The 17,550-nt window shown below is 45.7% G+C and overlaps 1 protein-coding gene across 4 annotated transcripts in view; it reads right to left on the bottom strand.

Moving 5' to 3' along the window:
• The window catches only part of SRRM3 (serine/arginine repetitive matrix 3), a 455,592-nt gene that overhangs the window by 294,758 nt on the left and 143,284 nt on the right, over positions 1 to 17,550 (bottom strand). Inside the window, exon 1 of one of the 4 annotated variants that reach the window (XM_068268676.1) lies at positions 7,536 to 7,555. The exons of the other annotated variants lie outside the window; for them this stretch is intronic. The gene's annotated coding sequence lies outside the window, so the exon portion shown is untranslated. Of the gene's footprint in view, positions 1 to 7,535; positions 7,556 to 17,550 lie in introns of those variants that run through there. 4 annotated transcript variants of the gene reach the window in all.

The following is a 17,550-nucleotide window of genomic DNA, read 5'->3' as shown; positions in this document are numbered from 1 at the left end:
AACGCATCTGGATCACCCGGGGGTCCCTGCGAAGGCAGCGCAACATGTGCACAGCCATGGGAAACAAGTGGGCCCTGCCAGCAAGATCTTCCTCGTCCTCGCCATTGTCCCATAACGCATGCCTGTCCTCTTCCTGTGCCATGTCGTTGTCCTCCTCAAACCGCCATCCACGTACAACGCCTGCTGCACTCTGCTCCTCCTCCTCCTCCAGGTTAGGGACCTCCAACTCTTCCCCTACCTGCTGTGAGCCCTCCTCTGAGCTGGACTGTGCTGCCATCTGCTCCTGTTCTTCCAACTGCCTCAGGGCTTCATCCCCACGCTCAATTAAATTGTCCATTGCCTGCTCCAGTAGACAAACCAAGGGCACCCACTGGCACACAGAGGCCCGCTCCTCACTGACCATCTTGGTTGCCTCCAGGAAGGGACTCAGCACCAGGCATACTTGCTGCATCAGTGTCCACTGAGTGGCAGTAATCATGGGGACTTGCTGGTTGCTGGGGACACTTGGGTCTAGCATGTAGGCCCTAAGAGCCAGCCTGTGCTGACACAGCCGCTCCAACATGGCCAGAGTCGAATTCCAGCGAACTGGCATGTCGATGATCATCCGGTGTTGTGGCCTTCCATACTGCTGCTGTAAGGTGGACAAGAGTGCAGAGGCAGTGGCTGACAGGCGGAAAAAGCGTACCACCGCCCGGGCATCCTGCAGCAGCTCGCTCATCCCCTGGTAGGTGCGCAAGAACCGCTGCACCACAAGATTGAGCACGTGGGCCAAGCAGGGGATGTGCTGGAGGTTTCCCTGCTGCACTGCTGCCACCAGGTTGGCCCCGTTATCGGCTGCCACATACCCCACTTCCAGGCCTCTGGGGGTCAGCCACCTCCGCTCCTGCTTCCTGAGGACGGCCAGGACGTTGGTGGCCGTAAGCCTCTCCTTCCCCAGGGTCACCAATTTTAAAAGGGCTTGGCAGTGCCGAGGCTTGGCGCTGCTGCTGCCGAGGCGGGCTTACTTTCCGGGTGCAGAGGGAGTGTCGTGACAGGACCCTTCTGCATCCCCCCTGATCCCGCGTGGTGGCACCACTAGCTGGGCTGATGCGCTCTTGTCCTCCCTCCCTTCCATCAGTGTCACCCAGTGGGCCGTAAAGGACAGGTAGCGACCTGTCCCAAATCTGCTACTCCACGAGTCCATGGTCACGTGGACCCGCTTGCCCACAGAGTAGTCCAGGGAACGGGCCACGTTTTCCACCGCAAACTTGTGGAGTGCTGGGATCGCGCTCCTGCTGAAATAGTGGCGACTGGGGACTTGCCACTCGGGGATGCCAAATTGGAGCAGCGTCCGCATGGCGCTCCCCTCCTGCACCAGGGAGTAGGGAAGCAGCTGTGATGCCATGGCCCGGGCCAGCAAGCCATTTAGTTTGCGGATCCGCCTGTGGCTTGGAGGCAGAGGCTTGGTCAGACCCTGAAAGGTGTCGCTCAGCAGGGTCTGACGACGCTGGGATGCAGGGGAGACAGAGGAGAGACACGAACACTGGCTGCCAGCCTCAATGTCTGTGTCCTGAGTAGCCGAGGTGGAAGAGCGCTTGCGTGCTACTACTGCTGCTGCTGTGGGGGATTCACGACCCTGAGGGAGGGATGATGCTGCTGCGCTGGTGGGCCTTCTGCTCTCAGGAACCCCTGCCAGCAGTGCCTGCTTCCTCTTAAAGTCTGCATACTCGCGGCAGTGGCGGCTTCTCAGGTGGCCCTGGAGGGATGAGGTACCCATCTTGCTCAGACTTTTCCCACGGCTCAATCTTTTGCTGCATAACCTGCACACCGCATACCTTTTGTCATCAGTACATTCCTCAAAGCAATCCCACACTGGTGACTTTAATTTACTGCGGCCCCCACTAGCAGAGGGTGCAGCGGAACAAAGTGTGGTAGTAGTTGCCAGGGGTTGCATGGTGGTGGTGCCGGCTGAAGCAGTGTCCTGTCTACTTCCTCCACGCCCACTGCTGCCGATGCCCCTGCCCCTGCCTGACATATGGCGATATCCTTGCCTAGGCCGAGGTGACTTGTCATCCTGCTCTGCCTCTGACCATTCTTCCACGGACTCAGCAGGCTGCACATAGTTAGGGTCCACAACGTCGTCATCATCAGCAGCATCATCATAATCCAGCTCTTCCTCTGACTACCCCGCCTCCTCTTCTGTCCCTACATCCCCAGACACAGACCCCTCTTCTTCATCACCAGAACTCAACAACGCTTGTGATTGTGGCCCGATCTCAATCTCTGCCACATCGGTCCCCAGTAAGTCCTGAGCTTCTTGCATCAGCAGGTTCCCAGAAGCCGGACTGAGGGACAGAACGCTGTCATCCTGGGAGGGCTGCTGACCAGTGGGTGCTGGGGTGGATGTCACAACAAGCGTGGGACGTTGGCTGCTGCTGCTTGGAGTGGTGCTCACAGTAGAGGTCTGGGAGGAAGTCATGATGTCCATGAGTACGTCAGGTTCTATTTGCTCAACCACCACACGGGGACCAGAAACTTTAAAATATTTGGACAATGGCGTCCGCTGACTCGGCCCAGGCTTTGCTGCCCCCCTTTCTGCTGCATCACGACCACGTACAGCTGGGCGTCCTCTCCCTGGACGTGGAGCAGTCCCAGAAGTGGCTGAGGCAATTGAACTCCCTTTCCTCTCACCCCGCGAAACCCTGCCAGACATGTTGCTAGTAATGAATCACTGGATGCAGTGGGCACAGTACAAGGTCACTGAAGGATGCACCAGGCACAGTACAACGGCACTGAAGGATGCAGTGGGCACAGTACAAGGTCACTGAAGGATGCAGTGGGCACAGCAGTGGGCACTGGATATACAACTAGGTCACTGAAGGATGCAGTGGGCACAGTACAAGGTCACTGAAGGATGCAGTGGGCACAGCAGTGGGCACTGGATATACAACTAGGTCACTGAAGGATGCAGTGGGCACAGTACAAGGTCACTGAAGGATGCAGTGGGCACAGCAGTGGGCACTGGATATACAACTAGGTCACTGAAGGATGCAGTGGGCACAGTACAAGGTCACTGAAGGATGCAGTGGGCACAGCAGTGGGCACTGGATATACAACTAGGTCACTGAAGGATGCAGTGGGCACAGCAGTGGGCACTGGATATACAACTAGGTCACTGAAGGATGCAGTGGGCACAGTACAAGGTCACTGAAGGATGCAGTGGGCACTGGATATACAACTAGGTCACTGAAGGATGCAGTGGGCACAGTACAAGGTCACTGAAGGATGCAGTGGGCACAGCAGTGGGCACTGGATATACAACTAGGTCACTGAAGGATGCAGTGGGCACAGTACAAGGTCACTGAAGGATGCAGTGGGCACAGCAGTGGGCACTGGATATACAACTAGGTCACTGAAGGATGCAGTGGGCACAGTACAAGGTCACTGAAGGATGCAGTGGGCACTGGATATACAACTAGGTCACTGAAGGATGCAGTGATCACAGTACAAGGTCACTGAAGGATGCAGTGGGCACAGCAGTGGGCACTGGATGCACAACTAGGTCACTGAAGGATGCAGTGGGCACAGTACAAGGTCACTGAAGGATGCAGTGGGCACAGCAGTGGGCACTGGATATACAACTAGGTCACTGAAGGATGCAGTGGGCACAGTACAAGGTCACTGAAGGATGCAGTGGGCACAGCAGTGGGCACTGGATATACAACTAGGTCACTGAAGGATGCAGTGGGCACAGTACAAGGTCACTGAAGGATGCAGTGGGCACAGCAGTGGGCACTGGATATACAACTAGGTCACTGAAGGATGCAGTGGGCACACAAGGATGTCACACTGTGTAATGAGATGCTCATATGCCAGCGAGCGAGCAGTGGGCACTGGGCACGGCACAAGGTCACTTACAGAATGAATGAACAGCGCTGGCAGAGAGTGGCGGCGCCGGCGGTGTGACTGGCTGCCTGCAAATAGTACAAGTGTATAACTGTCACTGGAATATACAAGTGAACACTGCAGCTGCACTAACCTGCCTGCCTGCACTACACACAGATAATCCCCACTCCCACTACACTGACTACACTGCAGCACTGAACCTGCCTGCACTACACACAGTTAAATAATCACTAGACTCCCACACTCCCACTACACTATACTGACTACAACTAACTACAGCAATCACTCACTGACTAGCTAACTGTGTACAGTATAAGAGCAGTGTTAGCAAAAAAAAAACGCTTTGTTTTTAACACAATAAATGCACTTGCTCAAACAACAATGGCCTGGAGATAATCCTCTCAGCACCACAGTCTAGCAAGGACAGAGCTTTTCCATCATGGCCGCCGCTTTATATTCAGGAGGGGAGGGCATAGCTCCCCTCCTGTGATTGGTTGCTAGGGCCTGGCTGGGGCACTCTGATTGGCCTGCAATGTGTCACTTCCGCATAGTTTGACGCATTTCCGCAAACCACGACTTCAGCGCCGGGTTTCACGAGCGTGAATGCGGATTTCTGTCCGCATTCACGCGAAGCCGAAGTAGATTTTCGTGGTTGAAAATCTATTCACGGCTTAGCGTGTCCGAGGCGGAATGCGTCAAAATGGTCGTGAATCCACGCGTAAGCGTGATCACGACCTGGCGGTGAGCACCACTGCTCGTATCCAAGTTTATAATTGATATTTTATTTATCTATACATAAAAAATATCTAGCCTTTGGAATTAAAACCATATAAGCATAAAGGGTTTCATATACAAGGTCACTTCAAAAGTTCACCACTATATCCCCTTCTGCATTTACTTTCTAAAAAAAATTAATAAGTGAAACAATATAACTTCATTCATGCCATACACACTGTCATGCATACCATGGAGCCACCTGAATCTAATAAAAATTCCCCATAAAAAGTTCTCCAATAAAATCCGTATAGATAAGTGTATAGGGTCAATCCGCCTATGCGTTTATAGTAGTCCCCTCCGTTATCTCAGAGTGTCTATCCACCTGCCGCAAAGGACGCTTTCAATCACTTGTGCGTACTGTCACTTACGCGTCTTGCAGCTTTTCTAATTCTCACAAGCGGGCTCCGGCCGGTAGCCTCGCAAGCAGGACTCCTCTCTATTTCCGTATCGCCGCTCCCCCGGTATGGCGTCCGTTTGCAAGCTCCTTACAGCTCCGTGCGCTTCGGCTGCACAGCTTTCCGGGTGATTGGCCAGTTGGAAGTGACGTCACTTCCCTTTCCGGGCTCCTGCGTTCCAACCAGCGTTCCAATGCGGTTTCCTGCTTTCAAAGCTCCCATATGCAACCATGCACCTTATACTGTACGTGCTTTTGCTGCAGAATGTGGAAACACTGCGTGGATGCTCCTAGAGCCCTTCACATCGACATGTTTCGATAGTATACGACTGTCTTCATCAGGATGAGGGATACCCACTGGCCACCACTTCCTGCTTTTTATAGACATCCAATCTATCAAATCTCCACCTTCCCTTAAAGGGGAACTTCATTCATTACTCATAATTACCCTCAATTCTCTAAGTCTCAATTCTTCACCCTCCATAGATTATTTTTGCATTTTCTAGGCGTTTTTAGGAATTTGTTAGGCATTTTTTGGGCGTTTTTAGGCATTTATTGGCCATTTTTTAAACATTTTCTGGACATTTTCTGATCATTTTTCAGTCATTTTTTGAAAACATCCTCCTAAAAGCCCCCCCTCTCCCTCCATAGAGACCCAGGTGATCCATGCACTCAGGTGGCTCCCATTCATCTCATTGCAAAAAAACAAACATTTCCCATTCCTCATTTAAGCCATTAGGTACCATAGTGTTTAGATTAAAAATCCATTGGCTTTCTTTTCTTGACATCTTTGCTATGTAGTTTCCCCCTCTGGGGTCTCTCCGGATTATTTCCAATCCAAAAAATACCACATTATTAAATTTGCTTCCATGATACTGTCTAAAATGTTTCGAGAGGGGATGCCCCTCCCAACCCCTATACGTTTATGCATTTCCCTCTTTGTACGTCCTATATACCTTTTGCCACACGGGCATATAAGGCAATATATAACCACCCTGGTGTCACATGTTATTAATTCATCAATACTGTATTTAGAAAAGCTGCAAGACGCGTAAGTGACTGGACGCACAAGTGATTGAAAGCGTCCTTTGCGGCAGGTGGATAGACACTCTGAGATAACGGAGGGGACTACTATAAACGCATAGGTGGATTGACCCTATACACTTATCTATACAGATTTTATTGGAGAACTTTTTATGGGGAATTTTTATTAGAGATTCAGGTGGCTCCATGGTATGCATGACAGTGTGTATGGCATGAATGAAGTTATATTGTTTCACTTATTAATTTTTTTTAGAAAGTATATGCAGAAGGGGATATAGTGGTGAACTTTTGAAGTGACCTTGTATATGAAACCCTTTATGCTTATATGGTTTTAATTCCAAAGGCTAGATATTTTTTATGTATAGATAAATAAAATATCAATTACAAACTTGGATACGAGCGCTATTCTCTGTTTTTTGTCTATTTTTATGTTTGGTGGGGATTAAAGGGATACCCACACCTTGAGAATCAAGCAGCTGATTGATTGGGAGGATAGGGAGACAGAATAGCGCCTTTTTACTTCTCCTTTTTCCTTCATATATAATGCCCTGTACGTTTAAGATACGTATTTGAAAATCTACACTTCCAGACAATAGCTGCAGACCAAGTGCTAGAATTTTATTTCTATAATATTTCAGGTACTCAAAAAGCAGACAGCAACACATGTATTTGTGGAAGGAATGGTGCATGTGGAATTATATTAGCATGTCATTAGACGGCTCTGACAGCTTCTAGTATTTCCAGTGAAAGTTGTCTGCGACCTCATTGATTACCTTGTGTTTCATTTATGAGAATCAATGTATTCTGTTCATTCATGCCATCCACGGACTCATATCAGACAGCCACAAAATAGCATCACTTCCTCTCTCATACTGAAAGGCTCTCATATACAAGGCTGCTATGCTAATACCTTTCCCCAATACAGATTAACCCTCTACATGTTACACAGTACATCACTTCAGATACAAGCCTGTAAAACCTTTACATTTCTGAAAGCCCACACCATTTCCCATGACTTTTAGAGGCATGGTATATGTATGTCATTCAGTTAAGTCAGTATTTACCCGATTGTTTTTTGTACATTTGGTGTGTCCACACGCCCGCACCCCCCCCCCCCCCGCACGTACGCTAGGCGCACGTGCCCGCCCACAGCCCACATACCCGCCCCTTCCGGCCCCGTCCTCCCTCAGCTCTTCACAGTGTCTCTGTGCATCCCTGCACATGCGCAGTAGCGCAAAACACGGGACACACACACACGGGAAGTGCAGGGACGCAGAGACACTTGACTATATATATATATATATATATATATATATATATATATATATATATATATATATATATATATATATATATATATATATATATATATATATATATATATATATATATATATATATGCTTCTCAAGGTTTATGAAGAAATTTCAAGGGAACCTGAATTTAGCGCACTATCTGCACAGAGTTTGTATGTTCTCCGCGTGTCTGTGTGGGTTTCCTCTGGGCACCCCTGGGCATCCTGGCTTCCTCCCACATCCTAAAAACATACAGATAAGTTAATTGGCTTCCCCCTTAATTGGCCCTAAACTACAATGCATGTAATATAATGCAAACCACAATGCATACACAATAAATACATAGACATATGATTTTTGTTGGCATTAGATTGTGAGCCCCTCTGAGCGACAGTTAAATGCCAAAACAATATACTCTGTACAGCGCTATGGAAGATGTCAGCTCTATATAAATAGTAAATAATAATAGGCGATGTAGGTCTTAATTTTCCTTACCCTAATGAATGTAATTATTTTATTAATGTATGAATGAAGGAAAAAAATAGTGTCTCTAGTATTTCTGGCCCTGCTGTCACCCAAAATAATGGATATTTTGATACTGCACTGCGCTCTTACAGATATTTCCCAATATAATTTACACTCATAACTACTTCAGCATAACAGTAGTGATCAGATCCACTGCTAGACAGTATTTCATTGCAGTCTTCCTGTCTGCAGCAGGGGTATACAAGCTAATGTCCTAAGACGCCTTGTCCTAATGAAACATGGTCCCTCAGCGATCTACTGAGAAGTACATGCATTGCATTATGGTAAGTAAAGCTTCCCTAAGCTCTGTCTTAAAACGAAATGTTTTTTAAAGGACCTTTACATTCTGTTACACCTTCAGTTATCAATGCAACTGAATTACATTTTTTAAATAATTTATGGCAGACATGGTATTTTTCAGCATTTTAAGTCTCTTCATCTATCAGCAGGGCTGCTGACAGTGAAAGGGGATCCCCTCTTTACTTGGTCTCTTCCAGCTTTCAAGACTTCTAACTAATAATGTGAACCGATTTTTTTTCTTTGAAAACCCAGCTCACTTTAAAGCGCAATGAAACCCAGCAATTATTCTTTGCTCTAAAACATTTTACATGCATATTATATACCACCAGCATATTTTTTTTACTAGAACAGCATTCAAAGGGTTAAACACAGGACAGGAAAGCTCAATGTCGGGAAAGATGGACCCATCCGAACTGGAGATAATGTTATCTTGTGTTTAACCACTTGCCGACCGCGCACTCATACCGCGCGTCGGCAAAGTGGCAGCTGCAGGACCAGCGACGCAGTTCTGCGTCGCCGGCTGCAGGCTAATTAATCAGGAAGCAGCCGCTCTCGCGAGCGGCTGCTTCCTGTCAATTCACGGCGGGGGGCTCTGTGAATAGCCTGCGGGCCGCCGATCGCGGCTCGCAGGCTAAATGTAAACACAAGCGGAAATAATCCGCTTTGTTTACATTGTACGGCGCTGCTGCGCAGCAGCGCCGTAAGGCAGATCGGCGATCCCCGGCCAATCAGCGGCCGGGGATCGCCGCCATGTGACAGGGGACAGCCTGTCACTGGCTGCACAGGACGGATAGCGTCCTGTGCAGCCCAGATTGCTAGAGGGGAAAGGTATGAGAGGGAGGGGGGGGAATTTCACCGCGGAGGGGGGCTTTGAGGTGCCCCCCCCCGCAACACCCAGGCAAGGCAGGAGCGATCAGACCCCCCCAGCACATCATCCCCCTAGTGGGGAAAAAAGGGGGGTGATCTGGTTGCTCTGCCTGCACCCTGATCTGTGCTGGGGGCTGCACAGCCCACCCAGCACAGATCAGCTAAAGCAGCGCTGGTCCTTAAGGGGGGGTAAAGGGTGGGTCCTCAAGTGGTTAACCAGCTGAGCGGTCTGGACGAGCTCAGCTCGTCCAACACCGCCAGCGGCTGCCGCTCAGGCCCTGCTGGGCCGATTTTGATGAAATAAAAAGCAGCACACGCAGCCGGCACTTTGCCAGCCGCGTGTGCTGCCTGATCGCCGCCGCTCTGCGGCGATTCGCCGCGAGCAGCGGCGAAAGAGGGCCCCCCTAGCCGCCTGAGCCCTGCGCAGCCGGAACAAAAAGTTCCGGCCAGCGCTAAGGGCTGGATCGGAGGCGGCTGACGTCAGGACGTCGGCTGACGTCGATGACGTCACTCCGCTCGTCGCTATGGCGACGATATAAGCAAAACAAGGAAGGCCTTCCTTGTTTATTCTGGGCGCCGGAGGCGATCGGAAGATCGCCTCCAGAGCACCCTCTAGTGGGCTTTCATGCAGCCAACTTTCAGTTGGCTGCATGAAATAGTTTTTTTTTTATTTAAAAAAAACCCTCCCGCAGCCACCCTGGCGATTTAATCAGAACGCCAGGGTGGTTAATTGTATCAAGTGAGGAATTTAAACAAACACTTCTCTGACACTGCAGACTCTGCTGAACACAGACAGACAGTCAGAAAGCATTTCTGCTTATATTTCAAGATAAAAAAGCAGTTATGAACAAATGCAAAGTCAGCTCTCAGAGCAAAAAAGTGTAACTTTGGAAACTTGTTATTTCTGAATGAATAATAATATTTATGCACAAAAGCAAATATGATAACCGTATGGCATATTAAAAGTAGGAAAACCTGTTTTTATTGAATATTATGTCAGGGTTTTATACCGCTTTAAAGCTGGTACCATGGCTGCATAGCCGTTATACACTTGTAATATAATAATTCAAAACAAAAGAAGCTTAAATACCAGATCGAAAACTATAATAATGACCTCATCATTAAAGTAATCTACGTCTGACTCAAGCTGCCATGTCACCGGGGAAACTAAGCCACAGCAGCTAGTTGCTGGCACTATCTTCTGCTGCAGTCAGTCTGAAATTCTAGTAACGCTGTAACTATTTTCAATGGCAACTCCAGTAACATGTTGTGAAGTTGCTGTGACTAGTGGGTCATTCCGTTACATGGCATGATCCATACAGTGCCAGTATATTGTTACCAAAAACGAACATGCCATGAATGTTACCCAGTCTAACCAAGTACAATAAATGTAAAAGCTATAATATGTTTTTTCTTCCCCCTTGGTTTCTTTTTTTTTCTTCTGTACCAGGATTTTTGTAAAATTTGCATAAAGTGTCATCGGAGGTTAAAGGGCAGAACACATTATTATGCCACAAAAGAAATATACAGGTAAAGTCTTAGGCAAGCATTTTTGTAGCATATAAAAGTAAGATATGCGGACAGTGTGTTACATGCTGCAGCATAAAGTTAAATGATAGGTGCACTCTACTAGATTGAAACACATTGCTGTGAAATAATGTTAAAGCTTTATGGCAGTGATTGAAGCGGAATTTGAGCAGCAATCGGCACAGTGACAATTTCTGCTGAGTAGGTAGGATCTAAAATCATTATTCTCTAGCCTCTGACATCAAAGATTAGATGAAGATAGCAACTTCCTCCCACCGGCAATGTGCTTCATAAGACAATGTGCTCTAGCTACACAACATTTATGAGACAGAGAAAAACAAAAGCGCGCTGGGAACACATTACTTTCCATTATTTAAATCCAGACACGGACTAAAAGACTATTCATGCCACAGCTGTGGAATTAAATTGTATTTTTGTTTTTTATTATAATTTATAACCCATAAAGTGGGCATGTTAACTGTTCTGAGTAGCTTATCACTAATTAATATATAAGCTCATAAAGTAAACCATCTTCTTTAATACATACATAATATATATACATTAATATATAAGCTCATAAAGTAAACCATCTTCTTTAATACATACTTCTCATTTTAACATGTTTTAAGCTGAAGGAAAGACATTTTAACTTCATATTGCTTCTTTCTTCCTTCACACCCGTAGTGACATCTGTGACTTCACCAGCTACAAAGATTTCAACTGAAGTTTAAAAATGTTAAGAGGTGTAGACTGAAATAGCGTACATGTGAAAATAAGCCTTTGTAAAAAAAAGGTGTCGGAGATAGCAGCTAATAGAATAACTTTAAAATTACCGATTTACTACTAGTTACTTCCGATAGAATATCGGTAATATTTAATGGTATTTTACTATGACCTAACATAACCCTAACGCTAGACCTCCCTCTCGATACCTAACATTAACCAATCCATCCTGCCTGAGTCTAAATCACTCCCTGGTGGTGCCTAACCTTTCGCATGCCTTTTGCAGTTAATCGTTTTCAATTAACTATATGTAGCAATCTCCAAGCACCCTTATTGGTTACAAAAAAAAAAAATCACACTTCACATATATCATTAATATATCAGTAATACACTAGCATAACCAAATACTGTATTTCAGATAGCATTTCGTTCTTGTAAAAATAAACAAGAAATAATAAATTAAAAAAATACTCATGGAATTGTCACATGTATGCGCAGATACCTTCCTTTTGATTCTAATAAAGCTCTGTATATTGGCTCCTGTCCAAAAGCTTACACAAATATTCCATCTGTGGCTTTCAGGAGCACTATGGTTTTTTCACATCATTATAAACTGCAGGCAAGGCGCACACAGACACATTTTTTAAACAGACTGTTTTTTAGACTTACGGTAAGATAAAAGCATAAGGTGTAGTACAGCATGCCTATATAATGGACAAATATAGTTGTCCCATGAACATACATATATAAACAAATTATATGAAGAAATAATATGTTTACTACATGATTTTTAGAGATGGGTCGAACCTCCGATTTTAGGTTCACGAACCTCGAACGCGAACTTCCGCAAAAGGTCGGTTCGTGCGAACTTTCGCGAACCGCAATAGACTTCAATAGGGAGGCGAACTTTGAAAACTAGAAACATTTATGCTGGCCAAAAAAGTGATGGAAAAGATGTTTCAAGGGGTCTAACACCTGGAGGGAGGCATGGTGGAGTGGGATACACGTCAAAAGTCCCGGGGAAAAATCAGGATTTGACGCACAGCAGCATTTTAAGGGCAGAAATCACATTGCATGCTAAATTGGAGGCCTAAAGTGCTTTAAAACATCTTGCAAGTGTATACATCAATCAGGTAGTGTAATTAGTGTACTGCTTCACACTGACAGACCAAACTCACTGTGTAACGCACCGCAAACAGCTGTTTATGTAGTGACGGTCGTGCTGGACTGGTGCGCACCATGGCCAGAGTGCAGGCGATAGCAGTTTTAATGCCCATATGGTCGCCGGGCTGAGGTAGCTCAATTACAGAACAGTGACTGTCCAGCTGATTGAATTTGGTCTGTCCACAATGAAGCAACGACCTTATTATCTTGGTGTGTCCCCTTCCCACCCCCCCAAGACACTCATATAGCCAGCGGTCATTGCTTCATTGTGATACGCAAGCCCCTTCACCGCGGCAAGGTAACTATCACGAAGGGGAATTGACACATGTACATGCCTTTTGTTTTGTTGTTGCAACTGCAGTGCAGCCAGAAAAATTAGCCTGGCATGTACACGCACCAGAAAAATTATTATAGCCTTAAAATTCAGGAATCCACCTGGAGTCTGTGGCTGTGAATCAGTGAATTCCCCACCAAATAACTCCTGCAAAGTGTCAAATGTAGCGGATGTGGTGCTTGGAGTAGCGTTGGTGGCTGCGGAAGATGAGGTGTTCTGTGTTAAATAGTCAACCACGTCCTGACAATCGTGGGAGTTGATGGGACATACCTTCTTCTGAGCACTGTACTTTGGTCCAGGGCCGCACGAAATCACGTCAGCACAACCTCGAACAGACCTGCCGGGTGGCCTGCCTCTGGCTATGCCTGTTGTTTTGTTCATATCGGGGGGGATAAAGTGAAAGGTATGCACTGACTCGACTAATACAATGTGCAGTCACACAGGTGCAGTGAAAGGTATGCAGTGACTGGTATTACAATACAATGTGCAGCTTTCACACAGGTGCAGTTAACAGGTATGCACGGATTGATATATAAAACAGCGTGCGGTCACACAGGTGCAGAACAGGTATATACGGACTGGTATTACAAATGTGCAGCTGTCACACACACAGGTACCCTGAATAGGTATGCAGTGACTGGTATATAATATAACACTGCGTGCAGTCCCGTAGGTACACTGAACAGGTATGCAGTGACTGGTATCAATACAATGTGCAGCTGTCACACACACAGGTACTGTGAACAGGTGCAGTGACTGGTATATAACACTGCATGCTTCTGTCACGCAGGTGCAGTAAACATGAAAAGGTATGCAGTGATTGGTATTACAAATGTGCAGCTGTCACACACACAGGTACCGTGAACAGGTGCAGTGACTGGTATATAACACTGCTTGCTTCTGTCACGCAGGTGCAGTAAACATAAACAGGTATGCAGTGATTGGTATTACAAATGTGCAGCTGCCTGTCACACATGTGCAGTGAAAAGGTAGGCACTGAATGTGCTGGGCCTGGCAGTGGCACAGTAGGAATTAGCAAGGAGCCAAGGGCCAGCTGCGACTGACTGACAGGGCTGTATATGCAACACAAGTGTCAGTGGGACACACACACACACACACACACACACACAAAATAGATCACAAGAACAACATTAGCTGTCAAAAGAGCTGTTGAGGGGTGCTTTTTAGCAATAAATATCAGCAGGAGCAAGCTAACAAGCTTAAAAAGAGCCTAATTAAGTTTTTCCCTATGTCTCTGCAGCAACTCCCCCTTCTCTAATTACTGCCTGCCTTTTATAAGGTGGGGGGGCTCCAGGAGGGAGTGTAGCCTGACTGGCTACCATATGTCTGCTGACTGTGATGTAGAGGGTCAAAGTTGAGCCTAATGATGTAGTATAGGGGGCGGGTCGAACTCGCATATAGTTCGCGGTTCACCACTAACCGAAACCACTGAAGTTTGTGTGTTCGCGTTCGCATGCGAACCGTTCGGGCCATCTCTAATGATTTTAAGACATTAACACACATTGATAAGATTATTTATATTTAGTGTATCTCTTACCCAAAATAGACTTTGGCATCGATTTTACTTACAGATCACTTTTTTTTCTAAATGGCTAAACTGTGTTTTACAGTGAGCTGCCCTGTATCTAATATAATTTTCTTTTTTATTGCACAAGATTGCTGTTTATTACTTAAATATGCCGCTCCGTTGTTGTCAGAAAGCTTCCAGGGAAATACATGTTACTGCCAGAAGTTGCTGTGTGTTTTTGCATTTGGCAAATAAACTTTAATTTGATTTTTAACATTTATATGTAAAAATAGAAGAAAAAGATGAGCTGAGGAAACCTCCAAACTAATCGGATGCTGCTGCCTTAAGCATCAGACTATAATAATATAAAGGCAGAGCAAAAATGTTTAATCAATTATGTAATGTTGTGGAAACTTTCATCTTAGCACATCCAAGGTTATCAGGGCATCTCTGGATGTAAAGAATCACTCAGTGTTTTGAAAGTGGGCAGTAATATAATTAGACTGTTGGATTAAGGGCACATGACCAGAATTGTTACCAGGATACCCCATATATGCTTCTTAAAGGACTTCTGTCGCCAAAATCCCAAAATTTTAAATACATGTACTGTAAACATACACAAATAAGAAGTACGCTTCTTCCAGAGTAAAATACATTACTTTTCTCCTATGTTGCTGTCACTTACAGTAAGTAGTAGAAATCTGACATTACCGACAGAGTTTGGACTAGCCCATCTTCCCAAGGGGGGTTCTCAGGGTTTTCTTTATTTTTAAAAGCACTTAGTGAATGGCAGTTGCTCCTTTCAACTTCCAAAATAGTGTACTGCGAACAGGGAGGCTGGCCAGCATCTTTGTATAAATCTTTTTCATAGAATGTCTTTATAAAGAATAAAGGCCATGCTGAGAATCCCCTATGGAGAGATGGACTAGCCCAAAACCTGTCGGTAATGTCAGATTTCTAATACTTACTGTAAGTGACAGCAACAAAAAGTCATTTATGGCTCATTTTACGCTGGAAGATATGAACTTCTTATGTGTATGTGTTTTAAATTTTAAGATTTTCGCGACAGTCCCTCTTTAAAGCGTAGCAGAACCATGTTCCTACCTGCAGCCTCATATCACTGCAATCTTTTGTGTTCTACTGACTCATCTCCTCTACTCCCTGCTTCTGGTGTCCAAAGTCATAATGCCAAGGGTTAGGGTAGAATAGAAGCTGATGGTTTAGGACTTTGAAATGGTATGTGGTGGTGCAAGATTGTGAGTGGAAACAAGGGAGGTAAATATACATTGTGGGTTGAGCTATGGTGGTGCAGGTGTTGTCCCACACCACACACTATAGGCTTCCTCATGCACCCATGGGTGGTCATACTCAGGAGGAAAAGCACTGAATGGAGGGATGCACCCCTGCAGTGATATCTCAGGTTTAAAAAAGGCCATTCCACGCAAAACCCAGGAGAGAGTGAGATGGCTCCCACTGGTGCAGTACATTATTGTTGGAGCACTTGTAAGTTGAAGGGCCGGAGTTTTATATGCAGTGACTTGAGACTGGCTACCTGTATAATTCAGCACTCATATACTGTAGCTTGTACAGATGATGATGTGACACCTCCTGCTTTATTTGCATTAACCACTATATGGACTTTTGACTATTAGGAGATGCTCCATACTTTAACAGCATTTTTGGACAGACTATCTAGCTCATTTATAAGAAATAAAGGAATGAGAATGACCCAATATTGGTAACCTAATATAAACTAACAGGAGTTGAAGCTGAAAGAGGCACACCAAATCATTCTCATTGTTTATATCTAATGCTCCTGTGCCTCAGTGGTGGTGATGAACCAGGCCTTCTTTTGTGAAAGGAACCTGTTAGAATCACCAGCTCCAGGCAACTTGGAGATCTCACTCAATACCACACAGTGCACACTTTGGCGTCAATTCACCAGAGAGGATTTACTAAGAGAAAAAAGGTAGGTAGTTTATCTCATGAGGTATTTTAACACTCTGGAGTCAATTCACCAGTGTGAGAGGACAGAGAGAAAAGTGTTCGATAGCAGGGGATAATGGAGAGATATGCATGAGGAAAGTGTGAAAAAGCAGAGAGTTAGGTAATCGGTATTAATAATTTACATGGGATACTTTTCCTCTCTGTAAGCTTGAAAGTGAAGCATTGTGGGTAGGAGGCGGAGTTTTACCACTACCTGACCAGAGTATTCCCGCCTCTTACTGCCGGATCATATCATAAATCATATCACGAGTGAGCCTGAACTTCTTCACCACCTCTGTCTTAGTAAAATTATCAAGAACTGTTCTCTCACGAAAAATACGAGGGGCGATTAAACAGACCCTCCTCCTGCGCCTTCGTCGCCTCATAATAGAAGCAAGCTTTAAGGCCTAGTGCACACCAGAGCGGTTCGGCTGCGTTTTGCGATCCGTTTGCGGCTGCGGATACGCTTGGGTAATGTATTTCAATGGGCTGGTGCACACCAGAGCGGGAGGCATTTTGCAGAAACGCATACTCCCGGGCTGCTGCAGATTTTGAATTGTGGAGGCATTTCTGCCTCAATGTTAAGTATAGGAAAAACTCAAACCGCTCTGAAAAACGGCACTTCAGAGCGGTTTGCCAGGCGGTTTTTGTTACAGTAGCTGTTCAGTAACAGCTTTACTGTAACAATACATGAAATCTACTACACCAAAAACGCTTCACAAACCCGCAAAATGCTAGCTGAAACGCTACAGAAAAATAAAAAAAAAAGCGTTTCAAAATCTGCTAGCATTTTGCGGATCTGCTAGCGGTTTTTGGTGTGCACCAGGCCTAACAGAGTAAGCTCAAAAGGCTCCATCTTCCACAGCAGCAGCTGCTGTGTGAAAACCACGATATCTCCAGGTTCATTCAGGGGATAAAGAGATGAAAAAATAACGAATGGCCACACCCCCTTTCTTCCCTGGTGAATTGTGATTTGGAGAAAAACTAACTACTAACTATCACTTATTTATCTCATACTTATCTCACATTTATCTCTTGCATTTCTCTCTGTCGATATTTTCCCCTATACTTCTGGAGAATTGCTATTTGGAGATATCACAGGAGGTAAATTACCTCCCAAGAAATAAATAGGTTGGTAACCTCTGGTGAATTGACGCCTTTGTGAATCTGTTCTGGCAATGTCTGTGCACCCTGACCAGCCTG

Source organism: Hyperolius riggenbachi, chromosome 2 (assembly GCF_040937935.1).
Source record: "Hyperolius riggenbachi isolate aHypRig1 chromosome 2, aHypRig1.pri, whole genome shotgun sequence".
In the NCBI taxonomy this organism is placed as follows: Eukaryota; Metazoa; Chordata; class Amphibia; order Anura; family Hyperoliidae; genus Hyperolius; species Hyperolius riggenbachi.
This window is presented reverse-complemented; position numbering and strand designations above follow the sequence as displayed.